The sequence below is a fragment of the Arachis hypogaea genome, chromosome 19, assembly GCF_003086295.3.
Source record: "Arachis hypogaea cultivar Tifrunner chromosome 19, arahy.Tifrunner.gnm2.J5K5, whole genome shotgun sequence".
NCBI classification, from domain to species: Eukaryota; Viridiplantae; Streptophyta; class Magnoliopsida; order Fabales; family Fabaceae; genus Arachis; species Arachis hypogaea.
Genome location: NC_092054.1, coordinates 9,963,098 through 9,973,630, shown reverse-complemented (window position 1 = coordinate 9,973,630; position 10,533 = coordinate 9,963,098). Strand labels below are relative to the sequence as shown.

At 27.3% G+C, this 10,533-nt stretch overlaps 1 long non-coding RNA gene across 1 annotated transcript; it reads right to left on the bottom strand.

Annotated features, from left to right (window-relative positions):
* Positions 1 to 413: 413 nt before the first annotated feature.
* On the bottom strand, positions 414 to 2,272 carry LOC112779569 (uncharacterized). The gene is made up of 2 exons (XR_003190766.3): positions 1,333 to 2,272; positions 414 to 780 (listed from the first exon to the last, which is right to left on the bottom strand). It is a non-coding gene; the product is annotated as an uncharacterized lncRNA (long non-coding RNA).
* Between the last annotated feature and the right edge of the window lie 8,261 nt (positions 2,273 to 10,533).

Sequence of the window (10,533 nt, the reverse complement as noted above, 5' to 3'; positions counted from 1 at the left end):
AAGAAAATTATTTACATTAGAAAAAAGAATGAAGCAATGGAAGGGATTTCATTATTTACAAATATTACTCGTATCATTTAAAAAGAAAAAATAATTTTTAGATTAAAAAATTCAATTTGAAAAAAAAAGTTAAAAATCTGGGTTTTTGTATGTAAAAAAATTAATTTTTGTGTAAAAATTGATTTTTAGGTGTAGAAACCAATTTTTTGGTATAAAAACCCATTTTTAGTATAAAAATCGGTTTTTAGTGTAAAAATCGGTTTTATTTTAATAACTGGTTAAAAATCGGTTTCAAATTTTACTAACCGGTTAATAACTGATTTTATTATGTACAACTAATTTGGTTAATTAACCAAGACTATATTTTTTGTTAACCAAAAAATTAGTTTGATTTTTGGATTAACCAAACCATGAACACCCTTAACTGTACCTCACATTACTTGTAGTACATTACAATCCTAATGACCTTATATTACTTTTGGCAATAACACTAGTGATGTAGAACTTGAACAATACTAGCTTTTCTTCCCTTAAAGAACAAAGAATAAGTATAATTTTGCTGACACCACCTAACACAATGTTGTATGAATACTATAACAAGAAATGAGTAGGTTCAAAACCTTCATGTTTTTGGAAGCATTTGGCAGCCAACGACGACTTACCAAAGCCATCACATATAGTGGACAGAATGATATATCTATTGGAATAGTTTCCTCAATCTTTCGGCAGTGGAGGATGCCATTTTGTTGGTTGGTTCAAGTACCAAGGCATGTTGAAAATCTGCAAAGAAAAATAGTTCACCTATGATTTGGAAAATTCTGAAATTTTCATATGAAAATAAGAGCAACAATCGAACAAAGATGTAAACAAAGAAATATAGTAGCCTATGCAGATCCTTGTCGCACACAAGTCTAAACTGAATGAAAGATTTTATCATCAATTGTATCGGTATAGTAGCCAAGCATCTCTCTAGCTCTACCTCTTCTAAAATACACTTTGACATTCTATGGAAAAAGAAAAGACAGATAATTAATATCAATAAATAATAAAATTCTACAAGCTACTAGATCCAAGGAATTATAGAATATGCAAGAATTTGAACCTAAGTTAGAAGGAGCTTCATATGAAGCAGACTCATGATATTTGGACTTTGGATTATAGAATATGCAAGAAAATCAATCATCACAGAACTTTCATAATTATCCAAGTTCAAGATTATTTATAGAGGTAAATTACAGAAACTTACTGCAAAAATAATGGAGTGAACAAATTTCTTAGAAGCAATGATGACTCACCTCAAAAGATGATAACATTGAGAACAAGAATACTCACCTCAAAAGATAAACCAAAATATGTAACTTCATTGTTAACACTGATCCACCTATGCTTTCTAGTAACATCAGCTATCTGTCTAACAATGTTGTACAGAAAAATTCTTAGGATTTAATATTCAATCTACTAACTCAACTATAAACAAGAATAACAAACAAAACTTTCTATATATACTATAACACTACAAGAACCTGAAAAGATCACAATATACTCAGGGAATTGAACTTGAATAGATCAAACAAAAAATTCATTACAATGAAATACTAAATTCATTGCTTATAAATATATAGTGGCCAAATATATAGTATAGTTGCTGCCACTTGCAGTATAACACGAAATAGGGAAAATGCTATTATCAGGAGAGTCTAATCTATGCTATGGTCAGATTTAATTTACAGGGAGCAAATAAGACACAGTATCATTACAACGATTAAGAGAATAAACAATTCATCAAACACTTGGAGTGCTTGCGAATTTGAAACAATGTTCATCAATTAAGAGATAATAAAACTCATTGACTGTTATATCATATAGCAAAGTATTCAGAATCTGAGAATGAAAAATAAAGAAAATGAATAAAAAGGAAAAAGAGAAAGAGAATCGAAAATTGAGAATGAGTGGAACGAAGAAGAGCATATAGAAGCGAGAGAATGCCGATGGAGAACACGAGAGTCATTGGTGGAGGAGAGTTGACAGAAGAGGTGCTTTCTCTTGGTCTCGGAGGCTTGGGCATTGCGACAAGATCTAGAAACGTGTTGATAAAGGAGGCGTCTTGACTCGATCTCAGTAGCTTTCTGGCAACAGCATAAAGGAGATGAAATTTAGTAGTGACGACGTCAGCAATGGCAGAGGAGACGGCGAAGGCGGCGGAGATGGCGGTGGAGATAGCTATCACAGTCTTAGAGTTTCAGTGAGCTCTCATCCTCTGTTATTTCTCTTCAAGTGTTCTCTTGGTTTTTGAAAAGAGTTATAATTATCCGATAGTTTAAGTGGTAACAATGTGTTTTATTGTTAGTTATTTTGTGAGAGTTTATTAAAATATCATAGATAAAATATATTTTTTTTTTGGTTTCCCACGGTATCCCCCAACCCGGCAGGTCAAGGACTAATCCGTCGCGGTACTGAGCTCCATTTAAGGGTTTGCCGCTGGCCAATGGGTTGCTGCATGCACAAGGCGGGACATAGATAAAATATATTATTGAGGTTTTTACTCACTAAAAAACACCCACAAATATATATGAATTTTGTGGTGTAACAACTCCATTTATTTACTCATGATCTCATTGTTACTCGTTTACAACTATTATTTTTTTTACAAATATGGCATAAGATTTGACAGTCTCAGAACGTTTAGACCATTAAATGGTCTAATAATAAAATATATTTTTTTCAAGTTTTTTAATAATTGTTATTTAATTTTAACTACAATTTAATTCTTTATATATTATCTAATTATTAAATCTACCCTTTATTTCATTAACCGTGATTTTCATAAATATTTTGACCATGCAGATCAACAAGATTTTTTATACTTGGTCTATTACATCTTTCAGAAAACTTGATCTGTTACATCTTCTAGAAAATCGTGTTTCTTAGTAGAGCGATTTAAATAGTTACACAATCAATTGAATTATTTCACAAAAAAAAAATAAGGATATTTTCTTATTCAATCAATTGGCATAGTAACACAATAGATTGAATTGTGATGTAGAATAAAATATTTGCTGTGACTAATATGAAATTTTTTATTTTTGTTTTGAAAATGTGTAACTTTTATTATTATTCAATCGTAGCTAATTGAACAGTTTTAATATATTAAAAATTATACTTCAAATAATATTTATATACTTTTAATATATGACGAAGACGGCCATAACTAATAAAACAAAATTTTATATATACAAATTAGATACATTATTTTTTCATGATTATAACATACACAACTAAATCGATTGTGTTTTATGTCCAAATCAATTGAATTACCAAGAAACACGATTTTTCTGGCCTTTATAGAATTTAGGGTTTAGGATTTAGGGTAGAAGGAAAGATTTGGATAAAAAAAAGATGAATTTCTTACTAAATTATGGGGTGGGTTATGTAGAGGATAGTTTTATGAATGATTACTCGTATTCTAATATGATGACCACGGATTCACACGGATTCACAGAGCTTAGATTTTAGTGTCACATTTGCTTTCTCTATACTCTATGTAGGATCAAGTATAAAAAATATAGTTTAAGGTCATCATTAATGAAAGATCTATTTCATTGTTGTTTTGTTTTTAATTGTTAATAAATATGATAGATAAATAATAAAATAATAATTTATAAAATAGAGGATAAATTTAATAATTAAATAATATATAAAAAATTAAGTTGTAGTTAAAATTAAACAAGAATTATTTACTAATTATTAAAAAATTTAAAAAATATATTTTATTACTGGATCATAAAACCATTTAATGAAATATCTATTTACTATTTATTCAACTCTTTTACTCCTAGTATTTTGATGTAAACCGAAAATCTTAAATTCACCTCTTTTTACTATCTAAATCTTTCCTTTACTTTCAGCAGTTCATGATTAATGTATTCATATACTAAAACATAAAATTACATGAGTTGCCAAAGAAGTAAACGAACATCAAAATTAGGAAAAATAACGAACCAAGAACTAATAATAAATAAAACCTTTGAAGGAGTAGAAATCATAACGTGATCTTCCTCCCGAGACTTCCTTGGCCGGTTCGTATTCCTTCAACATTAAGCAATTCTCCCCTGAAATCACAACCACCCTAATTATTTTCTTTGCCAGAAGAATCTTAATAGATTCTCTGATGACGGTTTCCGAGAGGTTTGTTTCTCGGATCATATCTTCTATTTTAATTCCCATGTTTTTCTTTTTCTTGATTACATCGTACACTTCACGCGTTTCAAGAGTTAGATTATAGGACGCTGCTGATGCCGCCGGCGGCCAAGGCTTCTCTTCTTTCTTACCGTCAAGGGAAGAAGAATCTTGCAAAAGAAAATAAACAGAAACAATGTAGCTATTATCGTCTGTAATAGGAAAAGTATAGGTAACCAACAAGATTTTTAAACAATGTGTAAACAATGTGAATTAATAAGGTTAAAAAAATAAATTTAACTAATAGCATTAAATTAAGGTGTAGTGTATTTTTATTTGATTGGTAGTTGTTCATGTTGTTCAAAATTTTCATTATTCTCCTAGCACTCCCGAATGAAAAATAATGTATTATTAAGTTTGTATAAAAGTTTTCAAGCTTTTTCAAAGGATTAATTTCTCACCAGCTGAGGTGTTTTCCTCTGGCAGTTGGAATTCCTTCTTGATTAGATTCTTGGATTGAAGCGCGTTAATGGTTTCCTGGACGACGGTTTCGATGACGCTTTCCGAAAGGTTTGTTGCTGCTGACAAAGTTGCCATGTTTTGCTTACTGTGGATGAGTTTATAAAACTCACATTCTCCGCCAATTACATAATCAGCTTGTGGCTTCTGATCAGAGGAAGAAGATCCTTGCAGATTATCCATGTCCTTGAAAAAAGAAATAAACAAAAAACAATGATGCTTAGTTTCAGTGTTAGTAGTCACCCTCTTATAATTCAAATAGTTTTGAAGATGAATGTTAAATTGTTAAGGTTATAAAGATATAAATCTGAATCATGATATAGGATCTTAACGGTTTCCTCCATGGAGATATCAAATTTTTAGGGTATTATTAATGCTTTTAAAGTTAAAATAATGCTTTTATTTAAAAATTTAAAATGTGAAGGATATTTAAATAATGTTCTATTTATCTGAATAAAATATAAAAGAAACTTCTTATATTTCTATCCGAATCCAAAAATCTTTCTTTAAAATATCTTTTAGAAAAGATAAAAAATACTTAAAAATGGTTGGAATAAAGATTTTATAAAAAATACTATGTAAATACCATAAATTAGACATAATATATTTATTATAATATATTATTTAACTTATTTTTTATATATATTTTATATTTTAATATATATTTTATACGAATAATTTATTTAATAATTAATTTTGTATATACACATATTATGACTGAGATTTTATTACATAGAAAAACTAAATTAAGTATGTCACTTTAAAACTAAAAATATAAGAATTTTAAATTTAAAAAAAATAGAAACTTTAAATTAAAAACAAAAATTTGTAAATATGAAAGACGCTAATAGAAATTTTAAATTTTAAATTTTTGAAGATGCAATTAAAAATTATAACTTTATTTATTAAAGATTTCAATTACTTGTGTACTTTTTTTTTTTTTAAAATGAAGTGTTGAAACAGCCTTATAAGTGTAAATAATTATTTTGTAAATAATTTTCAAAAGATTAAAGTTATTATATTAAGAGAAATTACCAAAAAACCTACAAAAACCACATGTGTGTATAGTAGTAAAGTTAATTTATATGAGATCATCTTATTAGTGCTTTTTGAACCTGCCTATTGTTGTTCCTCTAACAGGATGTAGAAGCTCTATGAAAACTACAAAGATTAGAGTTCTGAGTTCAGCCGTGCTCTTAATTAATTGGTGGGGAGAATATATGTGATTTTTTATTTACTTTTTATCAATATTTTAATATTTAAAATAAAAGGTATATAAAAAAAAATGTACAACGCATGTATCAATACTTTTGAGTGATTATAATTAAAAGTGATTATAAATTTATAATAATTAATTGTAACAAAATAATAACATAAATTTAAAATTAAAATCTAAATCTAACAAATTAATTAAAATTTTAAATTTAGATTTAAATTTGAATTATAACAAACTTGTATATCCACAGAATGATAATAATTATATAAGAGACGAGTAAGGAACTTGTTGGGCCTAAATGGGCTTTATATTAATTGGGCTTACAGGTCAATTATTGAGCTCGAGCTTACCAGTTATCATCAATCTTTTGATCCACTTTTCAAAAGAATGAAAAGTTGCTGACCAAAAAGAAAAGAACAAAAACTTGTAGTGAAACAAAAAGGATAATAACTGATTTCTCATTAATTATTCAGATTTAATAAGATAGAAACATAATTACCCGTATAAATTGCAAAATTAAATGCTAGGTTTTTCATCAATTGTTCATCAGTTCATAACTTCATATACACTTTGGTAGCATTTGGTGGAGAGACAGAGACTGAAATACTAAGATTGAGAGACAGAGACTAAGAGAAAGAGACAGAGATTGAAATAAATCTCAGTATTCTATTTGGTGCACAGTAGGAGACAGAAATTGAAACAATAATATAACTCTAATTTAATTTGCACAAAGGGTAAAATTGGAATTAATTAATTGAAATAAAGGTATTTTAGGTATAAAATGTTATTAAAGTTTCAATCTCCGTCTTTAAAAATTTCAGTCCCCTGTGTGTCCTCACTTTTTGAAGGTACTGAAATACTGAAATTTTGGAGACAGAGACAGAACTTTTAGTACCAGTCTCTGAATCAATAAACATAATATTGAGTCTCAGTCTCTCAGTTTCTATCCTAGTACCTCAAAACAAACGCTTTATTATCCAAAATGCAACTTGCGTTGTAGTAGACGCTAATTGGCAAGATTCATGGGATTCAAGATCTTCTAAAGTAAAGAAATTCAGATTCAAGTTAGAGATACACGTGCTGATTTGAAACAATAAGATAATATTTTGGTAGTATTAGTAGTATTAGCATTATTTTGATATTTGAAATCAAAATTAGTTCAAGAAGGATTTTAGCATGAAATAAGTACAAAAATTTGTATGTTTTTTAATGCATTAAATAAATACTTTTCTTTATCAAATATATTCTTTAAATTAAACCACTGCTTAACTATATGAAGTATAGGCATTGAATTATCAAAATAATCGCGATGTTAGCTCTCAAAGTGTTTCTTTTTTAATTCTCTTCTGAAATAAGATATTTAGTTTATGTTTTTCCCTTCCTTTTCAATTCCTTTTTCTTAATTAGCTGATGATTGACTAATGACATGACCCAAAACGAAAGCATTGTCGCTAGGATATTCTATCAAAAAGGCAAAGAATAAAAAAAATGCATGTAGCCTCATTAGTGAACACTAGTTAATTATGGGACGTGTCCAACATGAAAATTGTGTAGAAGATAACAAGCCACGCCGTCAATATTTATTATAAGTGTAATTGATTACACGTAACAGTTAATTAAGGTGGCAAAGTGCAACTGAAAGAGTCGGTTGAGGACTAGAGGGCCAATAGGTGAAAGAGACAAATAATGCTTCAATCCCTTTCATCATTTACTTACACTCTATATTTGAGGTATATATAATATATTAAGATCTATGAACTATGATTAGTAGTATATGTAGGGGTTGTGTATTTCTACCTGGTATTTATTAATTGGTGTCACACTTAATTAAATTCAATGATGCAAGAGGAGTAAGAGTTTGAATATTAACAAAGAAAGGAAAATATATGAATTATTATTTTGGATTTTATAAAAATTAATTATTTGTAAAATAATTTTTAAAAAGGAAAAATGATATTTTGGTCTTCTAAAAATAATTTCAATTTGTCAAAGTGCATCAAAAATAAGAAGAAATATTTAAAACAAAAATAGTATGTGCTAGCTAAAAAAAGAATTTATTATGGATTTATGTATAAATATATAAATTTTATCATATCTATTAAGAAATTAACTAGGAGTAAAATTAATTCTAACTAACTAGTTGAAAAACAAGTTTGTTATAAAAAAAATTTTCTACTACCCTAATTTTTCGAATTTCAAAATCGAAAATAAAAGAAAGTTGACTTATATTGAGGTTGATTCCTAAATTTTTTCAAATTTTATACTAATAATTAATTTAGTGGCTAATTTTTTATATACACGTAATATAATTGATAATAAAAATATAATATCTTTCTCATAATTATAATTACTAGATTAATAGTAGTAATAATAATGATAATGATAAATTAGTCAAAATTATAAATACATTATTATATTCTTTAGCGAAGTTATTTTGGGATTAAATTATTCTACATATAGTATAAAAGAAATTATACATAGCATAAATAAAAACATAAAGCAACATACAGTAAACAACAATAAAAATAAAAAGTAGAGAAGAGTATCTTATACATGCACTAATGACGTTACTCATACTTAATATTAGGATAATATTAAGGATATTTGAAAATTTTAAAATAAAAATAAAGATATTTTAAATATAAAAAACAAAATTGAGACTAAATTTAAATATTAAAAATTAAAATAATATTCAGCCACAATTTTTAATATAAGTGAGACACAACGATGGAAAATGATCATTGCAAATTTGAATTGGCTTCTATTAGTGACACCAATTCAAATCTAGTGACGTATGTAGAAGATTTAAGATTATATAAAAGTAGGTGTATGGACCAACAATCAAATAATTATCGATACCATGAGGTGTTTCTTTCAAAATTCCATGTCATATCCCAACCTTACTAATAATTACTAAGATCCATCATTGTCTTCTACTACTTCTTAGTTCTTACGACACTTATTTGTTATCAACACAGAATTCACCTTGAGAAGTTAAAGCTAGAGTTTACATGCCATTTACAATCAATACTAGCTATATATATAGTTAACCTATCTCTAGTTAACTTAAACTAAATAACTTGTTTAGTTTTGAAAGTTTAAAACTTTAAACTAACATCTATGCATTCTTTTTAGCTTACTCAAATATGAAGTTAATAATGACTAACATATATAGCTATTATTAAATAAGATTGACTATTTTCGTGATACTACTTCTCTTAATAACTTAAATTAATAAAAAAATTGTCATTAAATCATTTTTCTTTAATTTTAAACTGATAGAAGAGGTACATAAATGATGATTATATTTCTAAATTCTAACACGCTTCTCATTTAAAAATTAATTTTTAAATTTTTGTATAGGTCTTCTTTAAATAACAAGGACCGAATTGTATACCTTAGGTCATAGAAGTTCTTATACTAACTATATCATAAAATTACGTTTTAAAAAAATTTAAATTAATAAAAAAAATACATAAATAATTATATGTCTAACAATATTTTATAAATAGTTATATTTTTAATAACTATTATATCAAATGCAAATTGGTTGCTGTAGTTATTATTGGCGTGGCAAGAGTTACTTGAAAAGTTTTCGAAATGTAAGTAAGCCAAACCCCTCCATAAGATGCAAGTGTATGCATGCATGTTATTGCTTCTTGCTCTTCTAAGTCACCAATGACTTCACCTAATATGATGTCCAAGATAGATTTCGCTTTGTTTTTCATAATCCTATTATCTACAGATATGAGTGACGCTGATTATTAATGGAATATGTTAAATTTACAAAAATATTATTCGTATATCAAAATCAGTCATTAAAATTAGTTATTAATGTATTTGTATATAAATGCATGTGTAGTTTAATTTATTTTTAATATGTATTTATATTTTAACATATATTTTATATTAGTATTAACTGATTTTATTAATGGCTGATTTTGATATACACATAGGATAACTGTTATATCTAATATTAATTATGAAAGAACATTGACCATAAAAGTGTACATATATGAGTTTTGTCTCTTTGATCCTGGATTTATATTTCTGCTCATCAAGTATCATCAACTCTTGTTTGCATTGTTATTTTGTAACTCCAGCCAGCCACAAAAGTTAATCAAGAATATTGCAGTGTTAGAGTTGGAATGTCTTTAAATTGGGCCAAACCAAATTCCACTAATTTCATCTTTATTATTTTTGTCATTTTTATATATATCTTAGTTTTCCATCTAATAATAATACTGTCACTGCACCCAAGATTTAAAAGAAGTCATAAGGCTGACATATGATACAACTTGGTCTAGTTATGAAAATATTTCTGTGAGGTTAGAGATCGATGGTTCGGTAACTAGGCTGTCAAAATGGGTTAAATCCATCGAGCCAAACCGTTTATTCATTTAAATGGACGGGTTTTACTTTTAAATTAAGCTCGATTAAATTTCGGGCTAAATGAACTGAGCTCGATTAACTCGAAAAAATGACGGGTTAAACGAACTAGTCTACGGGTTAAACGGGTGGTCCGTTTTTTTTTTTTTTATATTTAAAAAAAAATAGTACTTTTAGCTGATATTTCTCCTGATTCGACCCGAAAATCTGACCAATCAAATAAAAAATATTAT